The 26,095-nt window shown below is 42.9% G+C and overlaps 1 protein-coding gene and 1 pseudogene across 1 annotated transcript in view; both read left to right on the forward strand.

Annotated features, from left to right (window-relative positions):
• The window catches only part of B3GNT2 (UDP-GlcNAc:betaGal beta-1,3-N-acetylglucosaminyltransferase 2), a 180,109-nt gene that overhangs the window by 120,793 nt on the left and 33,221 nt on the right, over window positions 1-26,095 (forward strand). The window lies entirely within an intron of this gene.
• Window positions 7,758-12,079, forward strand: LOC112675407 (phosphatidylinositol N-acetylglucosaminyltransferase subunit P-like; annotated as a pseudogene).

Raw genomic sequence — 26,095 nt, forward strand, 5'->3', positions numbered from 1 at the left:
GGGAATCGGTTTGGCAGTTTCTTAAAAACCTAAACATACAACTACCAAACAACCCAGCAATTGCAATCCTGGGCATTTATCCCAGAGAAATGAAGACATATGTTCAAACCAAAACCTGTACACATATGTTTATAGCAGCTTCATTTGTAATAGCTCAAAACTGGAAACAACCCAAATGTCCTTCAACAGGTGAATGGTTAAGCAAACTGGTACATCCATACAAGGGAACATTCCTTAGCAATAAAATGAAACAAACTATTGATTATGCAACAATCTGGATGAATCTCCAGAGAATTATACTGAGTGGAGAAAAAAAAAAAAACAATCCCAAAAGGTTATATACTGTATTGTTTCATTTATATAACGTTCTCGAAATGACCAAATTACAGAAGTGAAGGACAGATTAGTGGTTGCCAGGGGTATGGAGGGGTAGGGGCAGGAGGGTGTGGCTATGAAAGGGGACATGAAGGATCATAGAAGTAATGGAAATGTTCTGTATCTTGACTGTGTCAATGTCAATATCCTCATTGTGACAATATAGTACAGTTTTGCAAGATGTTACATGGGGAAAACTGAGTAAAGGATATATAGGATCTCTCTAATTCTTACAGCTATATGCAAATCTACAATTACTTCAACACAAAAAGCTTAATTTCTTAAAAATTAGAAAAGATTTGAATAGACATTTGTCCAAAGAAGATAAACAGATAGCTAGTAAGTACATGAAAAGATGCTCAACATCATGAGTCATTAAGGAAATGCAACTCAAAACCACAGTGAGATAGGATAGCCATAACCAAAGCCAGACAATAACAAATGTTGGGGAGGATGCAGAGAAACTGGAACTTTATACATTGGTGGGAATGTAAAATGGTACAGTCACTTTTGAAAACAGCTCAGCAGTTCTTCAAAATCATAAACTTAGAGTTATCATGTGGCCCAGTAACTCTATTCCTAGGACTATAGACAAGAGAAATTAAAAATATGCATTCACCAAAAACTATTTTTCAACAATAAAAAGGAGTGATTGATACGTGCCACAGCATGAATGAACCTTGAAAAAATATTAAGCACAAGGAGCCAGTCATAAAGGACCACATCATACATTTAAATTTATTACATTTACAATTATATTTATATGAAATGTCCAGAACAGGCAAATTTATAGACAAAGTAGATTAGTGGTTGCTTATGGGCAGTCTGTTGTGACTGCTAATGGGGGGAGGATTTCTTGGGGAGAGAATGGAAATGTCTAAAATTAACTATGGTGATGGTTGCACAAACCTGTGAATGAACGTTCACTTTTACACTTCAAATGGGTCAATAGTATAGTAGGTGAATTATATCTCAATATATCTTTGTAAAAAGCAGAAGCAAGCTTAAGCCCAAGCTATCTCTTTTGCAGTATTAAAAAAAAAAAGTTTTATTTGAAAAAAAAATGTAAAGTTACAGAAAAGTTGCAAGATTCACTGATTACTGAAATTGTGCCTATTTTTAAGATCAAATTTCATCATTAGCTCTGGATTGGTGTATTCACTCTTTTTTTGTAGCATTTGATTTCAGATTAAGTTGCTTACTCTTTAAGAGTAGTTCTCAAAAAAAAAAAAAAAGAGTAGTTCTCATTTGGGGCATTTGGCAATATTTGGAGACACTAGGGCCACCAAGTCATCTAGTGAGTACAGGCCCAGGATAGACATCCTACAGTGCACAGAGCAGCACTCCCAACAAAAACTTATCTGGGGACGTCTGGCTGGCTCAGTCTGTAGAGTGTGCAACTCTTGATCTTGGGGTTGTGAGCTCAAGCCTCATGTTAGATGTATAGATTGCTTAAAAATAAAACCTTAAAAAACACAACTTTATCTTGACTAAAATGCTAACAGTACCAAGATTGGGAAACTTGCTGTACTCTTAGTGTATTTATCAAAAAGAGAAATAATATTATAGTCTAGTCAAAATAGTCTGGGAATTTTACTCTCCAATTAGGGTTTTGGAGCATAGAGTTTGTGTATCTCATATGGTTTATTTATTAGTCTTTCAGTTGGTTCTCCCACCATAAACATTTGCCTGTTGCCTAAGAGGGCAGGAGCCAGACATAAAGTGCTACAGCATCTGAGCAGCACTATAAACTAATGGGCACTTAAGTATTAGGAAAAAATGATAAGGCTGCAGCTGGGAAGTCAGGTGGCAGCATTAACATGGCCCGGGGAGTGGGGGGTGGAAGGGGCGGCAGGAAAGTCAGTAGCTTGGGAGATCTGATCCCAGTTTGAGGCAGCCCTGTCATGGCACTGGGATCAGCCACAACCACAAGCTTAAAGACTCCAAGAGGTCATTTCAAACATATCATCTTGCTGCTGTGTTTCCCTCATGAAATGGGGGCCTGGTGGCCATTCCCAGAGGCTGAGTGGTTGAGCAGGTGACTGCATGCTAGACTATCCCTACGTGCAACTAGCCAAGGCTTTTCAGGGGATGTGGCTCTCCCAGTTTCACATGATGGGCCTGTGCAGGGATGCTATTATCTCCAGAGAAGATGGGAACCACAAAGGGAATCTTAGATCTTCTGAAAGGCCTTTGCTGGGGATCCCTGGGTGGCACAGCGGTTTGGCGCCTGCCTTTGGCCCAGGGCGCGATCCTGGAGACCCAGGATCGAATCCCACATCAGGCTCCTGGTGCATGGAGCCTGCTTCTCCCTCTGCCTATGTCTCTGCCTCTCTCTCTCCCTCTCTCTGTGACTATCATAAATAAATAAAAATTAAAAAAAAAATGAAAGGCCTTTGCTGAGAAAGTTAAAGCTTTTACCCACCATTAAATAGATATATGTGCCGTGATAGGACCTTGGTGTGTATGTGAAGGGGGTTGGTCATGAACTCTGGAATCTATTATTTCTGGATATTCCTAGAATGTCTAAGAAGAGTCTCCTGTGCAAATAGGGCACTCAGTAATTTTTAGTAAATATTTGAACTTGTATTATGTTTCAGGCATTGTATGAGGCACATTCGTGGACAAGAGACAAGGTCCCTAACCTCAGGTAGCATACATTAACAGGAGTATCTCAATGTATAATTATTTATCAGTTGATTTTTCTGAGAAGCTGGTTTCATCACATCTTTGCAAGTTATCATCAGAAAGTTTTTGAGATGAATAATGCTTGTCTGTGGGAGCAACAAAGGGACCATCTGTTCAGTGTTCTAGAAGGATTAAGAGCCATCATCAGCTGGAGTCATAGACTACTGGAAAATCTTCCTTAAGATGTTTATTTAAGTGGATAAGCCACTAAAAGCTCAGTAATTGAAGAACAAAGTAGTGAAATGGAAAATATGGGCATATAAACTGAACCTAAAAATTTGAACACATCATATGGGAAATTCAAATGACGGCTTTCTAAGAGTATCATTGCATCTGAGCATTAGAGGCTAAGAGCATTCTTGAAAGCAAAATATAATTGTTGTGGATGATAAATACGAATTTGGCCATATCTATTGTTTCTGCTCCTTTGCAACTAACTAGTTTTGGTTCTGTTGGTCCTTTTTGTTGTTCTATGTAGGAAAATATTTTAATTTTTAAATTTCTTAAAAGCTTTTTTGGAATAGGGTGGGGTATAAATAAATATTTTTTAGCAAAATCAGAGCAGAGTATAGACAATAGATGTCCCCTGTGGTGAAGGTCAGGAAGGGCAGGGGTGGAGAAAGGTATGCCAGGAAGGACAGAATGTCCCGATAGCATTATGCCTCTATGAGATCCTGAGCATAGGGTTCTGCGTCATTTCAGACAAAATTGACCTTTATCTAAAGCATTTCTTTTTTTTTAGAGAAGTGGAAACAGAGAGAGTGAAGAGGGGCAGAGAGAGGGAGAGAATCTTAAGTAGGCTCCATGCCCAGCATGGAACCCCATGTGGGGCTCCATCTCACACCTGAGCTGAAATCAAGAGTCACATGCTTAACTGACTGAGCCTCACAGGTGACCGCAAGGAATTACTTTTTTTTAAAGCTAAATATTTTGGGGGTGCCAGGGTGGCTCAGTTGACTGGGTGTCTTTGGCTCAGGTCATGATCTCTGGAATGGAGGCCTGCATCTGGCTCCCTGCTCAGTGGTAGGAGTCTGCTTCTCCCTCTCTGTCTGCCCCCCACCCCTGCTTGTGCTTGCTCTCTCTAAAATAAACAAATAAAATCTTTCTTAAAAAGCTAAATATGGGACAGCCTGGGTGGCTCAGCGGTTTAGCGCTTGCCTTCAGCCCAGGGCGTGATCTTGGAGACTGGGATGGAGTCCCACGTCGGGCTCCCTGCCTGGAGCCTGCTCCTGTCTCTGCCTCTCTCTCTCTCTCTCTCTCTCTCTGTCTCTCATGAATAAATAAATAAATAAATAAATAATCTTTTAAAAAAATAAAAAGCCAAATATTTTTGATATATCAAGGCCCTCTACTCCTTAGATAACAGATTCAATCACCGTACAGTTACTGAACTGAACATGATTTGATGCATATTTACAACTCTCAGTAAATGGAACTTAATGCCCTAGGCTTAATACAATAGACAGAAGCTAAGGAAAATGAGAACTTGGATGATAATCTAGGACTCTTCTTTAACAGAATCTACTAGAAAAAGATAGGATACTCTCTCAGGTTGAAAATCAGTTTCATTTTGCAACAGGTGGGCCTTTGTTAGCTTTGTCCTATTTCTTTGCAAAACAAAAGCAGAATCTGAACCTCTTTTTGGAGACCCAGGGAGTAAATGCCATTCCTTTTACCTGGAGTTTCACACAGCCGGCATTTAGCCTCTGCTGGATCCAGACTAGATCCAGTAATTTCCTTCCCTTACCCTTCCACAGAATTGTTGGGGTTTTTGTCTGTTTGTTTGTTTTTGTTTTTGTTTGTTTTTTATCCCTTCTGAACTCCATAGAGATTTGCCTGACACAGGTTCCTGTTAGGGACTCAGGGTTTATCATCCAACACACATCATTACTGGTGAGCTCATAGGGCTTGTCGGAACGACTGGGAAGAAACCAGCATCATCTCATGCTCTAGTCTAGCTTCTCCGGTCCCTTGCACGTAAGCTAGGTTTCCTCCACACTCAAAGAGCCTAACCTGGAGCCGGGCACACAGGAAACATTAGCCTGTAGGTACTGGCTCAATTGTTTTAAGATATTTATGGCTTTCCAAAAGAAAGTATGTACACATCTATCAGAATGGCTGACACGAAATTAGTGATAACACCAAATGCTGGCAAGGATGTGGGAAAACTAAATCACTTATACATCACTGGTGAGAATGTAAAATGGCACAGCCATTTTGGAAACCAGTTTGGCAGTTTCTTATAAACCTAAACTTGCACTTACCGTATGACCCAGCCATTGCACTCCTTCAATATTTATCCTAGAGTAATAAAAACCTATCCTTACACAAAAACTTATTAATGAATACTTATAGCAGTTTTATTCATAATAGCCAAAAAGCAAAAATAACCCAAATGTCCTTCAACCAGGTTAGTGGTTAAATAAACTTAGGTACTTCTACATCACGGAATACTATGGAACAATAGAAAAGGAACAGACTATTGAGACACAGAACAACCTGATGGGTTTCTTTTTTTTTTTTAAGATTTTATTTATTTATTCGTGAGAGACACAGAGAGAGAGGCAGAGACACAGGCAGAGGGAGAAGCAGGCTCCCTGAAAGGGGCCCGATGTGGGACTTGATCCCGAACTCTAGGATCAAGCCGTGAGTCGAAGCCAGGTGCTCAAGCGCTGAGCCACTCAGGCATCTCTCAAGGAAATTATACTAAGTCCAAATAAAAGCCTGTCCAAAAAGATACATACTGAATGATTAAACTTATATAACATTCTTAAAATAACTAGTTTTAGAAATGGAGAACAGATTAGTATTTGCCAGTGATTAAGAATGTAGGGAAGAGGTGCTGGATGCAAATGGATATGACTATAAAAGGAAACAAAGGAGATCTTTGTGGTTTTTTTTTTTTTTTTAAACTCTTTTGTATCTTGACTGTGGTAGTGGATATATAAACCTATTCATGAGTTTAAACTGTATAAACACACAAACAAATGAGTAAAAGTTTAAAAAAATCTGAGTAAGAGTTCTGGATGTATTAATGTCAATATTCTGGTTGTAATATTGTTTTGCAAGCTGTTAGCACTGGGGTAGACTGGCTAAACAATACATGGATCTCTCTGTATTCCTTAAAACTGCATGTGAATCTATAATAAAATTTAGTCATTCATGATAAAAACTCAGGAAACTAGGAATAGAGGGAGATTTCCCCAATCTGGCAAAGAGCACCTGCAAAAGACCTACATCTAATATCATACTTAATAGTGAGAGACTGGATAATTTCCTCCTAGGACTGGGGACAAGGCAAGGATGTCCTCTCTCACCCCTCCTATTCAACACTGTACTGAAATTCATTACTGGTGCTTTAAGACAAGAGAAGGAAATAAAAGGTCTATAGATTAGACGGGAAGAAATAAAACTATTCACAGATGACAAGAAAATCCCAAAGAACCAACCCAAACCCCTCTGAAACTAATGAGTATACAAAGTCACAGGACACAAGATTAATATCAAAAAGTCAGTTGCTTTTCTATATACCAGCAATGAACTAAATCATACTGGAATTTAAAATTTCAAAGAACGATTCTGTTTATAATAGCACCAAATAAATGAAATACTTAGGTATCTATGTGTCTATTCTTTGAGCAATACCATGTTGTCTTGATTACTGAAGGTTTGTAGTAAGTCTTAAAATCGGGCAGTGTGAGTTTTCCAATTTTTTCTTCAGTATTGTGTTGGCTATTCTAGGTCCTTTGCCTTTACATATAAACTCTAGAAACAGTTTGTCATATCTACAAAATAATTTGCTGAGATTTTTATTTTGTGTATACATATTTTTAAAGATTTTATTTATTTATTTGAGAAAGAGAGAGTGTGTGTGAGCATGAGCAGCGGTGAGGAGCAGAGGGAGAGGGAGAAGCAGATTCTCCCCTGCTTGTGCCTCTCTCTCTCTCTCAAAATAAAGAAATAATCTTAAAAAAAACAAAACAAAACAACCCAAAACCGGGAAGTCTGAGTAATAGAGCCAAAGGAGCCTAAGGAGACATAACTGGAAAACATCATATAGAGTATCCTAGATAGCATCCAGATATAGAAAAATGACATAGAGGAAAACTGAGGCAATCTAAAGTATGAACTTTAGTTAATAAGAATGTATCAAGATTGGCCCATTAATCATGACAAATGTACCATACTAATGAGAGATGCTAATGGCAGGAGAAACTGAGTGTGGAGTGTATAAGAACACTCTGTACTATCTAAATAATAAGTCTAAATCTAAGACTGTTCTAAAAATAAAAATGCATTTTTAAAGATTTTATTTATTTATTTGACAGAAAGAGAGAGAGAAAGAGCACACACAGAGAGAACAGTAGGCAGAGAGAGAGGGAGAAGCAGGCTCCCTGCCAAGCAGGAGAGAGATATGGGCCTCCATCCCAGGACACGGGGGTCATGACCTGAGCCGAAGGCAGAAGCTTGACTGACTGAGCCACTCATACACCCCTAAAAATTTATTTTAGAATAAAAGAAATAGATGTGTTCCCTCTCCCACTCCCAGAGAGAGTTCTGGTACACCTGTGTCTGAGCTAGCGACACCCACACTCCTTGGCTTTTCAGTTTTCCCCCTTTACCTCCACCCTCTGCAGGGCTTAAACAGAGGGCTTAGTGCTGAGACCGTCTGATTATCTAAACCCACAAGGAAAATGGTGGAAAATTCACTATCCCCATTTCCAGAAAGAGTGATTTATAGCTTTGCTCTTGAGCTCCCAGTTTGGCTCTATACTGTATCTTGTATGGGCGCTTTTTTTTTTTTTTTTAAGGTTTTATTGATTTACTTGAAATGGAAAGAGCAAACGGGAAAGCATGAGCAGGGAGGCGAAGGAGAGGGAGAAACAGACTTCCCGCTGAGCAGGGGGACCAATGCAGGGCTCCATCCCAGGACCTTGAGATCATGGCCCGAGCCGAAGGCAGATGGTCAACTGACTGAGCCGCCCAGGTGCCCCCTGTGTGGGCTTTATTCCTGAATCTTGACTAGACTCCTTAGGCTTAACCTTTTGGCCTCAGAAATATTGGGCATTTGCATTGCCTGCTTACGTTCTCCAGTAATCAGCTGTGTACTTTTATTTACGTGATGAGTACCTCTCCACTCGACTCCCTTTGTACGGGCACAGATAATTGTGCAGAAAAGCAACAGCAGAAGCAATACCAAGAGGCCATCCCAGCGTTAAGAGAGATTGCTATAGTGACATATACCAAATACTCTTTTTTGCAGCCAAAGAACTTTATAACAAAAACCAAATTGTATGGAGACGTACTAACACCAAGCATTTATTTGTGATCTGTGATAGAATAATTTTGACCATAATTATTTTGACTATCTTTTATTCATACCCAGTATCAAGATGTTAAAAAAAAAGTAAGTTGAATTTCTCCTAGAGTAAGTTCTATTGTAAATGTTCTTAAATATTAGTTATTAAAGGAAAGAATAAACAAAATGCTGCATTACTAAAGAAAAATTAAAAATAAATAAAGAGAATGAACTATTGATACATGTAACAACTTGGGTAGACCCTAATGGAATTATGCTGGGTTAAAAAAGCCAACTCAAAAGGTTATATTTATGTATTATGTAGCAATTTAAATTAGGAATAACAAAATTATTGAGATAGAGAACAGATTAGTGGTTGGCAGGGGCTAGGGATGGGGGAGAGGGAGGTAATGAGTAAAACAGGTAGCAGAAAGGACACTTGTGATAATGAAACAGTTTTTTATCTTGATTGTGGTGATATTTACGTGAATCTACACATGAGATAAAATTGCAGAGAACTGCATGCACACACATGCACAAGGGCATGTACAACTGGTGAATTCTAGATAAGCTTTGTGCATCATACTAATGTCATTTTCCTGGTTGTGACACAGTATATAGTCATATAGGATGTTACCACTGGGGGAATCTGAGTAAACTGTAAATGGAATCTCTCATTACATATTTAAAGGCATGAGCTGCTGCTTTTATTTGTTCTTTTTTTATTGCCATATAATTCATATCCCATATAATTCACCCCTTTGAGGTGTATGGTTCAATGGACTTCAGGATATGCACAGTCCCATTGAGTATATTGGTCACATATATGTAACCATTACCACTAATTCTAGAACACTTTCATCACCACAAAAGAAACCCTATCCTCAGGAGTAGTCAGTCCCCATTTTCCCCTCCTTTATCCTCTAGAAACTACTAATCTATTTTCTGTCCCTGTGGGTTTGCCTATTCTTGATATTTCACTTACACGGAATCAATACAAGACGTATTCTTTTGTGTCTGGCCTCTTTCACCTAACACGTTCTCAAGATTCAACAAAATTGTAGTAGGGATGAGTTTTACATTCCTTTCTGTGATTGAATAATACTCCTTCATAGGATACACCACATTTGGTTAATCCATTCATTATTTAGTGGACATCTAACTTGTTTCTGCTTTTTTACTAAGATGAATAATGTTGCTATAAACATTTTTGTACAGGCTTTTCTGAACATATGTTTTAAATTTTCTTGAGCATAGGCACCCATGAGTGGAATTTTGGGGTCATATGATAACTCTCTTTAACTTTTTGAAAAACTGACACAGTTTTCCAAGATGCCGCACCATTTTGCATTTCCACCATCAGTGTATGAGAATCTCACTTTCTCCACATCCTCACTAACATGTTATTGTGTGTCTTTTTTTAAATCTTTTTTATTATATCTATCCAAGTGAGTATGAAGTGGTATCTCATTGTGATTTTGTTTTCTAAACTATTTACTTATTTAAGAGAGAGAGAGATTAAGCATGAGCAGGGGAAGGGGCAGAGAGAGAGAGTGAATCCCAACTAGACTCCCCACTGAGCACAGAGCCCTACATGGGGCTCAATCCCACCACCCAGAGATCATGACCTGAGCTGAAACCAAGAGGAGGATGCCCAACTGACTGAGCCACCTATGTGCCCCTGATTTTCTATTTCTTAGTGACTCAATTTTGGGAGCTTTTGTCTTTCTAGGAATTTATCTAGAGCATCTATGTTATCTCTTGTTGGTATACAATTGTTCTTAGTTTTTACTTATAGTCCTTTTTATTTTTGTAAAGTTGATAGTAACCTCTCTTTATTGATTTTAGTAATTTGAGTCTTCTTTCCTTTTATCTTCATCAGTCTAGTTAAAGATTCATCAATTTTATTGAATTTTTCAAAGAACCAACTTTTGGGTTTATTGATTTTCTCTATTGTTTTTCCATTCTCTATTTCATTTGTTTCCTCTCTAATCTTTTTTTTTTTTCTGTCCTTCCTCTTGCCTTGGATTTAGTTTGTTCTTCTTTCTTTAGTTATTTTAGGTGGGAAGTTAGGTTGTTGATGTAAGATACTTTTCTTCTTTTTAAACACAGGCATTTATGGCTCTGTATATTTTTTTTGCGACTTCATGTAAACCCATTATAACTTCAAAATAAAAAATTTAAGAAAAATGTGCTTATACTATGCCAAGGGAGCTGTGTATGGTGATGACTTGGCCATTGCACCTGTCCTCAAGGAGGTTAGTCTAGTGGAGCAAGGTAAAACAGAATGATCTGGAAGATGAGGGGATGGCTACCTGCTGCAGAGATAAGAGAAAACACTGAAGCATATCCAGGAAAGCCCCACAAAGGTGCAATTGAGGGCTTGTATGTATCGAGGAGCCATGTTTCTATCACGGGAGTTCCGTTCTCAGGCCAGTCCCTGACGAGGTTGTCACTTATTTCTTCTCAGATCCTCAGAGACCACAGGTAAGCCATTTGGGGCAGGGATGGAAGTACACTCTGATTAAGGCTAATACTCCCAGCGGAGTGCTTTTCTCTGCAGCTCAGAACTCTTAAAGATACCCCCTACCTCCTACCAAGTCATTTGAAATATTAAAAATGTGCCTATTGACTTCCTTTATAAAAGATAGCAAGAATGGTGTTTAAACAGGAAGGGAAAGCTAGAAAATTTGTTGGGGTTACTACTAATAAAAACATCTTTTTAAAGATTTTATTTATTTATTCATGAGAGACAGAGAGACAGAGAGAGAGAGAGAGGCAGAAGGAGAAGCAGGCTCCACGCAGGGAGCCTGATGTGGGACTTGATCCTGGGTCTCCAGGATCAGGCCCTGGGCCGAAGGCAGGTGCTAAACCACTGAGCCACCCAGGGATCCCCCTAATAAAAACATTTCAAAGAATTCCCATATACCCTCAACGAACTTCTTCAACTCTACCAAATATTAACACTTTGCTTTGGGTTTCTAACACTTCTTTAAATGTTTATTTTAAAATCTTTTTGATTGGACAACACACATTCTTTTAGTTTATAAAGCGAAATAGTATAAAGGGGTACACAGGTGAAAAGTCTTGTTCTTGCTTCTGTCCTTTCTTTTATCTTTCTTCCTGTCTTTTTGGGAGATCTAATTGACTTTATTGATTCATGAATTGGGCAGCATCCCATCTAGCAAGTGGAAGGAGCCCATCACCTCTGCCCTTTCTACTTCATTCCTCTCATGCCTCACAAGCACAAGCGATCATCTGTATTTTTCATTATGCAAACATAAACAAAATATTTTCATACCTCCTCCTTTTCTCCCCCTTCCTGCCCCCAAAAGCAAACATCCTATGCACACTGTTCTGGACTTTGCATTTATCATTTAACACCGTAGCCTAGAAAGATTTCCAAATCAGAGCATAGTAATGCTTTAAAAAAAACAAAAAAACAAAAAAAACAACTTCGGTATTTGTTGTATCTCAGCCCACTGCCCTCCAGCATCACCTCACACGTTGCTCGTGCTCCCTCTCTTTCCTGTCTAACCTCAATTGTTTGAATCCCAAATTCCCCACGCGTAGTTCTTTCTCGGTGCTAACAAGCTCAGGGCTTATCCAGACCCCAGGCCGTGTGACTGGAGCAAAGCCACAAACCCCCTGTGCCATCAAGGCCACAGGGACACATTCAGGAGCGACGGCAACAGGGTGATGATTGCCTTAGCATGAGCGACACCCCAAAGAGATCACTCTGGGCCAAGGAGAAGAGATGATCTGGAACTAGGCCTTGTTGCCAAGCAACCCCAGAGGGGATGAAATTAACTCAGTCTGTTTTTCATGTAACTGCATCTCAAACGAAAGCTGAGGCCAGAGTTGATCCCATGCAAAATTAATAATTACCACATGATTCTTTCTTTCAGATGGCTGTTGCCAAAAGATGGGGGAGGGGGACTAAAGCAACCAGCATACCCCTTTTTTAAAGGGGTAAGGGAGGGGCAAAAAAGAACAAATAAGTGCAGATCCCGTGTTTTTCCATTTGAGTCCTAGGTAGGAAATCAGTCCTTTCTGTCTTAGACTGCTGTTGAATCTCCCTGGTAGGAAACCTGCTTGAAAAGCAGATCCCAGGTAGACAAGATAATATGCACCAAAGAATCGAGGGAAGATATTTTTTCTAGAGGTGAGAAAAAGCTTTGGATCATATGAGATCCTTTTGGTCTCCTTTTTAGAAAAATTTAAATGTACTTTTCCCATTAGTATGTTCAGAGAGGATAAATTGCCATAAAAATAAAAATAGCCCTTCTGCTTCCACCTACTTAACCCTGCACCAAAGGCTGAAAGAGGAGCACAGCTTGATATGCTCAATAATCCTTGCTTTTTAAGGGCTTTTCAAATTTAAAAGGCAAAAATGACATAGAAAAGTAGATCTCTCCCATTTCTGCTGCATTAATTTGGGTAAATTAACGAGCAATGGCCTTCTCGCCAACAAGGCCTTTGATGATTATTTTGTAGTTGTGCAATAAAATGTAATTCAAAACAAAGCTTGTTTAGCCAAAGAGTTTATCTGAGAAGGAAAGTTTTCTTGCCTCCGACCCGGGGAGGGCAGCTACCAGCCATCTTCCTCCCTGAGCATCTATGCGGCGCATTCGCCAGCGTGGGGACAGGACACTACTCGGCTGCGGTGGCCTCTCACCATCTCCACCTGACGTCAAGACCACTTGAGCAAACCTCCTCCTGCCCAGCGTGCTCTGTGAAGCCATGAGTACTTGCTGATAGAGAGGAGCAGAATGTACTGGTCCAGAGAGAAAACCAGATAGCAAAATACACTTGATTTCTGGAAACTGTCCGTCAGGGTCTCAGCAGGGAACAGACGCTCAGAGGCCACGTTCAAGATTGGAGGCTTTGAGGAGCTTTTCATAAAGGGGTTATTTAGCAAGGTTGGGGGGAAACCACAAAGGGTTGGTATTACCTGGGGCTGCTCACACCGGACTGAGAGCCAAGCCTGGATAGTGAGAAAATTGGCAGGCAAAGGGGTGGGGTAGAGAGGGCCCCCCATGGGGGGGGGGAGCCTATATCACTTGCCTCCTTCCCTCTGATTTCTGGCAAGGGTTCCCCACTTGGCGGAACCCCACTGGAAGCCAGGGAACTGAGAAACCCTGGAGCATAGCAACTAGAGGTCAGCGTCGGGGGCAGCGGGCAGGCCTAGCGGGTGGCCTGGTGTCATGCGCTCAGGCAGCCCTTGCTGCTGCCAGCTCTGCGGGCACCGGGCACCGGCGGGAGGCCCAGCAGGGAGCAAGGCAGCCCCTGGGCGCCGCGGTCCCTCCGGCCTGGCAGGCCTACGCAAGCCAGCGACGGCCTCGGCCCTCAGCGCTGAAGACCACGAGCCGGCAGCCCGCACCGTGGGCATTGCCTCCTCCTGCGCTCTCCCCTCTCGGTCGGGGATCCAGGTGCTCTTCCTCCGTCCGCTCTCCTTGAAATCAGCGCAGAGGGGCGCCTGGCTGGCTCAGTTGGTGGGGCAGGCGACTCTTGAGCTCAGGGTTGTGAGTTTGAGTCCCACATTGGGTGTAGAGGTTACTCCAAAATGAAATCTTTCATAAATTAATAAATTTTCAGACAAGCAAGGAAAGTTAAAAAAGATTCTCTTGTTACTATAACCCCTGGTGGAGTGTATGAGTAGGTGTGCGTTAAGGCCTGGGTATTAGAAGGGGGAACCCAGAAAAAAGGCAGATAACTGGGCCTAAGGAAAGGTAGGGACAGAGGCAAAGCCAGGTCCCAGGAGCTTCTCCGCGGGGGATGGCTGTTAAGGACCAGCTCCTACCCATGTGTCTGCCCTGCCTCTCCTCTAGGTGCACCCAGACTCTAGCTCGTATTCCTATAGGTTTGGCCCAGCACATCTTTCTCTGCCGGCCCACTGAGGCCACTGCATAGGCTATGGGGGTGGCCTTTGGGCTGACCCACTGGGCCCAGCCTAATAGTGGCCGTTCCTGGACATGGAACAGCTTGGTGCTACCTCTCTGAGCAGAGCACTCCAGGTGGGGCGGTCTCCCCTTACGGGAGACACTGGGTATGGTGGAGGCCCCTACAAACTCCTAGAGGTCAGGGATCTGGGTCTTGCATTGGTTTTCCAGTAGCACATGGCACTGTTTCTTTTCTTTTCTTTTATTTTTATTTTTAAAGATTTTATTGATTTATTCATGAGAGACACACAGAGAGAGGCAGAGACATAGGGAGAGGGAGAAGTGGGCTCCATGCAGGGAGCCGGATGTGGGACTCCATCCAAGGACCCTGAGATCATGCTCTGAGCCAAAGGCAGACGCTCAACCTCTGAGCCACCCAGTCGTCCCGGCACTGTTTCTTTTAAGTCAGCCAGTCAGTATTTACTGTGTAGACTGCGCCAAATAACTCTGAAGTGGCAGCTAGCCACCTCCACTACATCTGTTCTTGGGAATCTTAAAGCACAAAGACATTTGACATTTGTCAAGAAGGACTTTGTTGACACTCAGGCAGAGAAGCCAACCTGTGCCGGGCCGATGAATAGACACGCTGGCGAAGTGTGCATCCTGTTGGGGACAATGGCTCTCTTTCTCCCGAAATGCCTCCCAGTGGTACATGGGCCAAGCCAGGGTTAGGCTCAGTTCCTCGTACGAAGAAATGTCTGAGCGCAGCCTGAGAGCAGGTTAGGCACTGCCTTCCTGCTCTGGTCACCCTCCTATTCCATTCCAGCCATATGGGCTTATTGACGTTGTACAGAGACTGACATCATCGATTCTTCCCGGAACAGAGCTGGCCCTCCTGATGGTGAGCGTGGTACGCAGTGCTTGCATCACAGGGGTTCCCTTCCTGAGTGTTTCAGGAATAGAATTCCTTCGGTTGATCATTGGCGATAGGAGCTTGAGTAAAAGCAGCTGGCAGAGATGTTTTTGAGTTCTCCTACACTTCTGGCCCGGACACTTCGAGGCAGACAACAACTGCTTCCCTTGCGGGGACAGCTGGCACTTTCCACATGGCATAGCTTCCTAAGCTGCACTTACCAGTTCTTGGGACACTTGCTTACCCAGAGGCTCGGCTGGATAACAACTTGAACAGCAGGGTTTGACCCTTAGGACAGAAGAAGGTTTTAATTAACTTTATCTGAGAACTTTCCAGGGCCTTTTCAGCTGTTTTAGAATGTTGTGTTCCAAGCTGTAGAGGTTAAAACTTTTTTGTGGCATCTAAAAGTGACCTTTAGAAGCGAAATAAGAACAGCTTCTGACCCCTGATACCGCAGCACGTCAGCCAGGCCCGAACCTGCCAGTAATGGGGAGAAACCGTGTCTGGGGTCTTCTTAGGGCCAGAATGGCACATCTGACCTTAGACATGAGGACCCGGGAGTCTCGGAGCAGACTGCTCGATGAGCCATCAGTGCTCGGGTAGGTCGGGGCTCTTCACAATGTCTGAGACTTTGGCGGCAGCCAATTAATGTCAGAGCCAGCTGGGCAGTGTTGAGTATCTGGAGGGAAGAGATGGGGACTCTTCAGTACCAGGAGGCCTGGTCTTCTTGATGTCGTGGAGCAGAAATTACCTGTTGGGACTAATGAATCTAAAAAAGTCAAGGAAAGGGGTATGGGAACTTCTTTTCCACCTGAAAGGATGTGCTGCCCCTTTGCAAGGATGGATGTCTCATTCTTTCATTCTTTCATTCAGGTAAGGTTGATTGAGTCCTTTCTGCCCATCAGGCACCACGCTAGGTATTAGAGGATACGGTAGCGGAGAGTCACACGTTCTAAGAGCAAGGACCATGTTGTATCCTCCTTAGTCTTGCTTCTTACAGGAACTCAGGTAACATTCCACATCGAAGTGGTTCTCCCCAAGTCACATGACTTCACCCAGACTCCAGTGTCCATTTTCTCTCTGGTTGCCCTCGTTAGCTGACCTCCCACCTCACCAAGTCACGCTCTTTTCTATGCCAGTTGCTGCCCTGCACAGGAGTTCACTTACAAGCCACCAAAAGCGAACAGGAAGGGAAGGGAAAGTAGAACTGGTTTTCCTTGAGCCCTGCCTGGCTTTCACCTGGCCTGACCTGATTCTAAGTCACACTGGCAAAAGTGGTTCCACCCCAACTCTTTCTTCCCAACTGCCCATTCTCATTTATAAATAAATAAATAAATAAATAAATAAATAAATAAACAAACATATATATTTAAGAAAATTAATGAATGTTTTCTTTTTTTTAATGAATGTTTTCTGATTATAAAAATAATAAATCCCATTTGGAAAAGAGAATAATACACTCTTTCCCACCCTCATCCATTTAAAAAGCTATTTTCCAGGGTGAGTCTCTGAAGCCATGCTTGGTTCTCCCTTTCCAGGGATTTCCAGAGGAGGCAAGTGAGTAAACCCCTCTATCTCTCTGATCCTCAAGTCCATGATTCCATCGTGGTGCCTGTGGCCCACTGAAAATTCTTCAGGTCTGTGATCTCATGCAGCTGCCCAGATGTTCACTTTAACTACATTTTACTGATAAAAGTCTAGAAAGACAGGCAGGAAATGGGGAGAGGGGCCCAGGACTGAGATTCTATGTTTCTGTCGAATAGCACTGGACTGGACCCTGAGCCCTCGGTTTGACTCCAGGTTTTGTCAGTAACTAGCTGTTCCCTTAAAAGAATCTCTCGGACTCACTGTTTATTATACCATTAGTGAAATAATTGTTGATTTGATTATTTCTAAGTTTCTATAAATTGCCCTGACCCATCGTTTGAGAATAAATATTCATTTGGTTAATGTACTTTTTCTCTCCACCATGGTTCTTACTCCTTCCACTTCAAAGACCCACCCATTCTACTGTGTCTTATTACCCAGCCCTCTTCCCTGTAGAAAGGAGCGGAACGTTGTCTTTTCCAGCCGTTCCTGTCATTGAGCAAACTCATCCATCTCTCTCCCACTTCTTAGCCGTCTCTTGTGCTCTTTCTCTCTCTGCTCTTTCTCTTGCCTTCCCAGGCTTTCGTCCTAAATGAGGCCCCACTAAAGCAGGTTGGCCTCTCTGAACTATGGCCTTTACTGACATAATCAATTAACTAACAAGTCTTTACTGGGCACCTACAATGAACAAAGCACAGCTCAGTGCTGTTAAAAAGAGACTATAGGTTTAAGACATGTTCTCAGCCTTCTGGAAGACAAGCTCTCTGAGGCTGCAAACCCCTTAGCTGCCTCTGGTCCACTGCTGACCTCCGCAGCCAGCACTGATAACCACCTCGCCACGCTGACACCTTCTCTTCTCTGGGCTGCTGCATCTCTACACCTCGTTCTCCTCCTCCTGCCCATCTCACTTCTTCCAGACTTCCTTTTGCTGGATCCTCCCTCGAGCCCGTTCACTAAATTCGGTTCCCGGGGGGCTCTGTCCTAGGCCCTCTTCTCTTCTCGGTGTCTTCATTCCCTGGACCGTCTCATCCATTCTCATGACTTCCATTTCCATCTATATGTTGATAATTCCCCAAAATATGTATCATCATTCATATTAATGTGTCTGCAGCAGGACGTATGATCAAACACATTAACATATGAGCAGTGAAACACAGGATAAATAAGAATCAGAAGCACCCTCTCAGAAGTTCTAGGCAGATTTTGCTGCCAAGTTAGTTTTGGTGCCACCTAGTTTTCCAGAGCTGTATGGATCTCGGGTTTGCACAGAAGGTGATGGACCTATATGAGGAGGGGTGGCCTTTGTCACTCCAAAGAGGGTAAAATGATAAGAAAACTGTTTTGTATTTCCTCTTCCACAGAACAATGAGTATCCACAAGAGGTCTCTACTGCTAGAATGAGGAGTAACTAGAAACTTCCTTTTCCTTGTTAAAATAATAATAATAAAATAATAAAGTTCTATGACATCGTGGCTCCCCACGACAACAGGGGCGGTATCGGGTTGAGGCACCTCACTTTACCTAGAATTTCTCACTTAGTTGAAACGCTTGGGGTTTCTGCAACACATAGTCTCTGTTCTTCCTGAGTTTATATACAACACTCAAACATACGGCTCTAATTCTCAGAGATTTAATTAGGTACATAACAATGAACAAAGTAAATCTCCCGGCTCCTTTCAATGATGACTATTTTCATACCCTAGGATGACATTTCCTATGAGTTGGCCCTACAGCCAGATTAGTAACAGAGTTAGAGAATGTTCAAGAAGCTAGGGGTGGGGGAAGGTGAGATAGAGCCGCATAGAGAGGCTGGATAATATGTTTAGTATTTTCTGTGAGACAGAGAAAAAATTCATGCAAATCTCTCTACCCCCCTCCTTTTTTTGGTTTTGTTTTGTTTTGTTTTGCAAAGCCTTTCTTCATCCAAATCTCAATTCTGGATTAGACCCTTGTTGACTATGTCTGTTTAAGTCCTAGATAAAGGCTTATTTGTTTGACCTGTCGTATCCATAATTACTCTAACTGCTCGTTTTGATTTTTTTATTGTGTAGACTGTGCTCGGAAGCTTGGCAGGAAGCACACTATGGAAATGTGGAACTGAACAGCTTAATGTGTATAATTTGGGAAGTTCAGCAGATGCCAGGGCTTAGCAGGCTTTCGGCTTGTTCAAGACTAATCCTGTGGATTTTCATTCTTGCGGGCATCATGCCCCTTAAGTCTGAGGGCTTAGGTCCCACCCAAAATCAGTCCACATGGCCACCTCCCAGCTATCCTACTCTTAAAAAGTAGGCTGGTAGCTGACAAAGGCTTACCTGTCACCTCTTCCTAAGGAACTGGAATGGAAGGGTAGTGAGATCATTGGGTTCTAGAGATGGTCCTGGTAAAGGCTGATATACAATGTTTTCTCTGGACAGGAATGTGGACCCCTAGCTGGTTTCTAGGAGACCTGTAGGACTACAAAAGCAACATTTATCCCCCCTATAGTGGACGCCATGTTGTGCCACTCTTTATTACCCCCTCCAAGACTGAAGTACCTGTTGCCCCGTCTCCCGGGGAGGGGGTGGGGGGATTGACAGCAGCATCTATCAGCTGAGTCCCCCACCTGAGACTTTTCCTTGGCTGAAAAGAGCCACCTTGCCCATCGTCATGTCCCCTTTCCTAAGGGCAGCTCACATCTAACATCTGGTTGATGCAGAAGTAAAAAGGCCCAGCTGTCACCCCAATTTGGGATGACTCTCAGATATCCCAGCACCAGAGCTCCCTGAAAGATCACATAGGCTTTTCATGTGATTGCATTCCCTTCCCTCCAGGTGTTGATGCTGAGAGCGCTTCCTAGGAAACTTCCTATGTGCAAACTTGTCTCAGGGCTGGGGACACCCTACCTACAACACTCACTTTTTCTTGGTTAGGAGAGCACTGACTGTGTTTGGGGATCCCCACCTTCTTCAGGTGACAGCTTAGGAGTAAACCATAATTGGTCTAAGCCAGTCAGGGTGGTCTTGATCCCTTAGCCAGTGATTGGCTTAGGAAGGGTCATATGATTCCATTCCAGCCAAGGAGAAGGGAAAGGTAGGGAACTGTGGGAATGTTTTCTGGATCGTGACAAGAAACAAGGGACAAAGAGTGTCTTTTTTTGGTTGGATGTTGGCTCTGAACGAGACACCTAAAATATCTATAGAAAGGAACAGAGGTGGGAAGAAGACAAGCCGAGAGAAGAGCAGAGAAATCAAACTGAAGCAGAGCCCACTCCACCTGTGATCTTTTTGTCATCTGCAATAAATCCCCTTTGACAGAACAGAAGGGATTTGTCACACAAGTGCTTAATGATGGAGTTGGGTCTATAATCTGTGATTTTTGTTCCTGTTTCAACTGCTATTCCATTTTCCCATCCTTTGGGGCCTGTACTTTTTGAAATGTTCTTTTCTTTTCTTTTCTTTTCTTTTCTTTTCTTTTCTTTTCTTTTCTTTCCTTTTTCCTTTTCCTTTTTTTTTATTACCTTTTTCTTTTTTAAAGTAGGCTCCATGCCCAACACAGAGCCCAAACTCATGACCCCTAGATCTACAGTCATACATTCCGCACCGACTGAGCCAGGCAGGCACCCCTTTTCTGAAGTGTTTGATTATCAAGATTCTTCCAGAAAGTTTCCTAGTGACCCAGACTATTTTTACTGACTTCTCGTGATCATTAATTTCATTTGGGCTGATTAATTAAACTTGGCTTCCCTTTTCTATAGCTCCGTGGGCACAGAGTTTCCAGAGTTAATGAAATCCAATAATGTCTCTGTGCAGCTGTGGGTGGAAGGAAGGTGGCTCGTAAAGGGTGCTACCTTGGGAAAACCATGTCCTGGAGTGGCTTTATTTATTTCTTTTAAGATTTTATTCATTTTTTCATGAGAGACAGAGAGAAAGGCAGAGACATAGGCAGAGGGAGAAGCAGGCTCCCTGCGGGGAACCTGATGGGGGACTCGATCCCAGGACCCTGGAATCATGCCCTGAGCCAAAGGCAGACGCTTAATTACTGAGCCACCCAGGTGTTCCCTGGAATGGCTTTAGATGAGAAGTGAGGAAAATGTGATGAAAAGGATTTTAATTTGTAGAGGGAAGACAGCTTAAATCTAATGTTCGGCCCAGAAGAGGATACTAATTTTTACAAAAATACATCCTGTCCTATCTGTAGTTTATTTTGGAATAGCCGTCCCAGCGTGGTGCTGAAGAAACTGCCCGGCATGGTAGTGGGAGGGAGCCCCTTCTTTCTCCCACTTGCCTGTACTTGCCTCCACCTAAAGACTGTTTCCTTTTTTTTTTTTTTCTTTCTTTTGGCGAGTTGAGGTCTAACTTATAAACAGTAAAATGCACAAATTCAAAGGGTACAGTGTGGTAAATTTTGACAATGGTGTGCTCCCATGTGGCCATCATTCCAATCAACAGATGAAACCTTTCTCTCATCTCGGAAAGTTCCCTTCTACCTCCTTTCATTTAATTCTCTTCTCCCTGAGGCAACTGGGGTTCTGATTTCTATCACCAGAGGTTATTTTTTACCTGTTCTTGTACTTCTTGTATATTCTTTTGTGTATGGCTTCTTTTCAACATGTTTTGAGATTTATCCACCTTGTTACATGTATCCTGCTTCCCTTTTACGACTGTCCTTGGGCATGCTGGTTTTTTGCCATGAGCATCTTTGCCACAAGCATTTCCTCCATATAAGTTATTGGCCGCAAGACAATTTTGACATAAAACATAAAATGGCAAAAAACAAAAGAGGGACATTCATTAGAAAGAACATAGTGCGGGCAGCCTGGGTGGCTCAGCGGTTTAGCGCCGCCTTCAGCCCAGGGCATGATCCTGGGGTCCCGGGATCGAGTCCCACGTCGGGCTCCCTGCATGGAGCCTGCTTCTCCCTCTGCCTGTGTCTCTCTCTCTTTCTGTGTCTCTAATAAATAAATAAAATCTTAAAGAAAAAAAAAAAGAACATAGTGGAACTTGGAAAACAAATAGATTTAAAAGACTTTACTGCAAAATGCAAAATACTTGAATACGTTCAAAATGTATAATGTTGATTCATGGCAATACTGCACAAATAACTGATTTTATTTTGTAGATTGTATTTAAGCAGTTGTCTTCAAAATCTTTCATTCACAGTATTATATATATATATTTTTAATTTGTTTCCCTGTTTGGCATCACTCTTTTTTGTTGTTTGTTTCTTTGATTTTCCTAAAATTTCTTCCGAAGAAATTTAGGTTCTTAGGTTCCTAATTTGGAACCTGATGCCTCTTTTAGGATGGCATATCTGTAACTGGGCCTTGTATTGTGTTGTGAAAGCCTTCTACACTGCTGTTTGTTCTTGATATATTGTCACTTGTCCATTGATAGATGTTTCAGAGTTTTAGGGAAATGTGGGTTCAAAACTCTACACCACCCCATAGAAGACCATTTTGAGAGCTAAGATTTACATCATATAAAAATGTGAGGAGTGCCTTGAGAAATGAAACCAAACTGTCAACCAATTGATGAAACCGAACTGTCAAACCATACTGTCAACCGATTACTTTTTAATCTTTTTTTAGAAGATTTTCAAAAAGATTTTATTTACTTATTTTAGAGAGAGAGATAGAGAGGGAAGAGGGGCAGAGAGGGAGGGAAAGGGACAGCTGACTTCATGCTGAGCACCGAGTCCCATGTGGGGCTCCACCCCACAACCCCAAGATCATGACCTGAGCCGAAATCAAGAGTTGACTACTTAACCAACTGAGCCACCCGGGTGCCCCTAAGGTTTTATTTTTTTAAAATAATCTATAAGGGCACCCGGGTGGCTCAGTCAGTTAAACGTCTGCCGGTGGCTCATGTCATGATCCCTGGGTCCTGGATCGAGCCCCACATCAGGCTTCCTGCTCAGTGGGGAGTCTGTTTCTCCCTCTCCCACTCCCCCTGCTGTGCTCTCTCTCTCTCTCTCTCTCACACACACACACACTGTGTCAAATAAATAAATAAAATCTTAAAAAAAAGATCTATATACCCAATGTGGGGCTCCAACTATAACCCTGAGATCAAGAGTCGCATGCTCTACCGACTGAGCCAGCCCAGGCACCCATACTTTTTAATCTTTAATGGCAAAATTGCCTTATTGCTACTTAGTTATTTGAGAAAAATGCTCACAGCAAAGATGTCTAGTTACAGTGAAAGTAACTAGAAGCATCCAGGGGGTCCATTGTTTTCAGATTTCTGTTGTGCTTAAGGAAAAGGCCCTGTCGCTCCTGGTGATGATTTTGCTATGACACATCTTGCCAAGTGAGTTTCATAAGTCACTGGGTCCTAAAAGACCAAGCAGGTGGCTCCTCCCAGGTGTAGCCAATTGATCTTCCTATGGTGATGATGGTTAATGATAGCCGAACACTTTGGAATAAAGACAGAGCAGCAATTCCTCCTGTGGGCTCCCAGGACAAATGTTGATAATCCCTAGGATTCTATGCCAAGATATTACCCATACTTCATCCCGATGAAGACTTGGTTCCACTGTCAAGGCCACGGGTGAAACAAACTTATTAAGTACCAGGTATCGAAGGCACTTGGTGGTAAGTGACCTTATTTCCCCTTTTTGGGAACTCTTGGAGATAGATTTAACTATACTCGTAAGGACACACAGAGTGGGATTTGATTTTGGGTTTCAAGATTTCCATTCCATTATTTTTCACCACCAGCAGCTAAGACTTAGGCTCCTGTATCCATCTAAGGTGGGCACATGCCTATCTGAAGGTGACAGACCTCACAGTTACACCCATATCTGGGTGGCTGCAGGACTGCAGAGGACTTGGAGCTTAGCATACTTCCTTTCTCAGTAAGAGCCAGCTGGAGTTGGCAGATGAGTCTTCATTTTTCAGAAATGTTCTTTGTTCTCCTTGGCCAGGAAGCTCTGACCTTTGGTAAAGGCCAGCAGATCTTTGTTATGCCCTTTGCAAATCAGTGTTTTGTAACAGTTGTGTTTACAACTGAGATGGTTTCCAGACCTGGGGTAGCCGGCAGGATGATGCCAGCAATGAGGCATTAGGTTCTCTAATAGGCTTATGCCCTGATAATCATATTAATGGCATTGTCTCATGCTTGATGCTGCAATTATGGGCCTCTCCTCTTGAATGTAATTTTGCAGTTTGATAATATAAGTATGATTTTGCATTTCCTTTAATGAGAATTCCATTCCCCAAACAATGTTATGACCCTAACAGAGAAGGCTGTTTGTGCTCCTTCAAATTACTGACCTTATACCCCATCACGATGTCATACATGGGCCGGACTTTACTTACCTGGGAATTCTGAATTCTTCCAGCCTCAGGATTCTGTGGGAGATGGAGCAAATCCCCTGGGAATCATAACATTGGTTTCTGGTATCTGCATCTGATAATGAGGTTTTATGTTTTTCTGCTACTGCAAAGTCAAAGTAATCTTGGGATAAAGGACCTGCTTTAGGAGCCACGTGATTCTTTTTTTTTCCTTTTTTAAATATTTTATTTATTCATGAAAGACACACACAGAGAGAGAGGCAGAGACACAGGCGGAGGGAGAAGCAGGCTCCATGCAGGGAGCCCGAAGTGGGACTTGATCCCAAGACTCCAGGATCACACCCTGAGCTGAAGGCAGGCGCTAAACCACTGAGCCACCCACGGAGCCAAGTGTTTCTTTTTCTTTCTTTTTTTTTTTTTTTAGCCAAGTGATTCTTAACCTGTGACTAACTGGCCAACATTCAATAGATTAGCTTTAGTATCAGGTGTTTGGCCTCCTGAAATCTACTTTTTGGAACTTCTTTTTCTCATTTGTAAGTTCCAAGGGATTTGGACTGGAGTTCCAACAATTCCGGTGCCAAGATTGCACACTTCCCATCAGTAATTGCTATTTTAGTCATTGACAGAGGTGGCTGTTGTTTTTATGGCCATCTGCAAGGCTTGGACCCCAGGGTGGCAGCCCCACGGGGTCTGGATCTGAATGGCGGGTGGATGGGTGCTCCTGGACAATGAAGCAGAGGCAGTAAAGAACGAAGGGAGCAGGTGTGGGAGCTGGCGCAGGGCTTTGGCCTTGGTGGGATGCACGTACCCCAGGCTGGCTGCGGACCGTGAGGCAAACGGCAACAAGAGGCGCATCCGGGATTGCTTGTTCAAAAGCCTGCAGGCTGGCTGGGCAAAAATACTAGGTGTGTGCCGGCTCCAAAGACCAAATATAGGAAACTTGCTGAAGATCAACCTCTGTTTCTTCGCCCCGAAAACAGGTGGTCGTGGAGACCCAAACATGAGAGGTCCAGGGCAAAGCACGGAAGATTCTCCGTGTAGCCCAGGGCCGCCCAACCAGCTGGGGGGAGCCCAGGACTATGAGAAGGCGCACGGCTATAGGGGTGGCACCAGGTGGGCCGCAGGGGTGCCGAAAGAGCACCTCTGACCTAGAAACTTTTTGTAGACTCGTGTCAGACTGTCAGACTGGCCAGTCTTGGCCGCCACAAAGGAATGGGCGTTTGCAAATCTTCTTCTCAGCTTAATTGAGCAGTTGGGGGGGCCTCTCTCCCCACCTTCTCCAGGAAGCCTCCCAGACTTTCCCAACTCTGGTTAATTGTTTTCTTTTCTGATCTCAGAGCTCCTACTGTCTGCACCTTACAATTTAGCACTTAATCAGACACAGCTGTGCATTCCTCTCTAATTGTTTTGGGTGTGTTTGTCCTATCTCTGGGCAAGATTACAGCTTCCTCTAGAGCAGAGACTATCATTTTGGGAGGGCTCGCTCCTAGGAGAGATATGGGGGTATGTGAGGGGGTTCTGGACATGGGAAGTCACTCACAACCCTACAGTGATTTGCAGTTTAGAAAGTGCTTTTTAGGGCAGCCCCAGTGGCGCAGCAGTTTAGCGCCGCCTGCAGCCCAGGGCGTGATCCTGGAGACCCTGGATCGAGTCCCACGTCAGGCTCTCTGTATGGAGCCTGCTTCTCCCTCTGCCTGTGTCTCTGCCTCTCTCTCTCAATGTCTCTATGAATAAATAAATAAAATCTTAAAAAAAAGAAAGTGCTTTTTAAAAACAAAAACAAAACAAAAAAGCAAAACAAAAAAAAACCCCTAATCTCTACACCCAACATGGGGCTCAAGCTCACGACCCCAAGATCAACGGTCACATGCTCTACCAACAGAGCTGCCAGGTGCCCCCTAGAAAGTGCTTTTACTTAAATTATCTTCTCTACTCTCTGATTGTCCTGAGAGGTGTGTGTGTTTTAGCAACTACAGATAATGCAACTGAGACAGGAGGGGTCAACGACAGGCCTGAGGAAGAGACAAGGTGAGTAGCAGAGATGAGATGAGCCTGGGATTCCTAATTTGTGGCCAGAG

This window comes from Canis lupus, chromosome 10 (assembly GCF_003254725.2).
Source record: "Canis lupus dingo isolate Sandy chromosome 10, ASM325472v2, whole genome shotgun sequence".
Classification (NCBI taxonomy): Eukaryota; Metazoa; Chordata; class Mammalia; order Carnivora; family Canidae; genus Canis; species Canis lupus.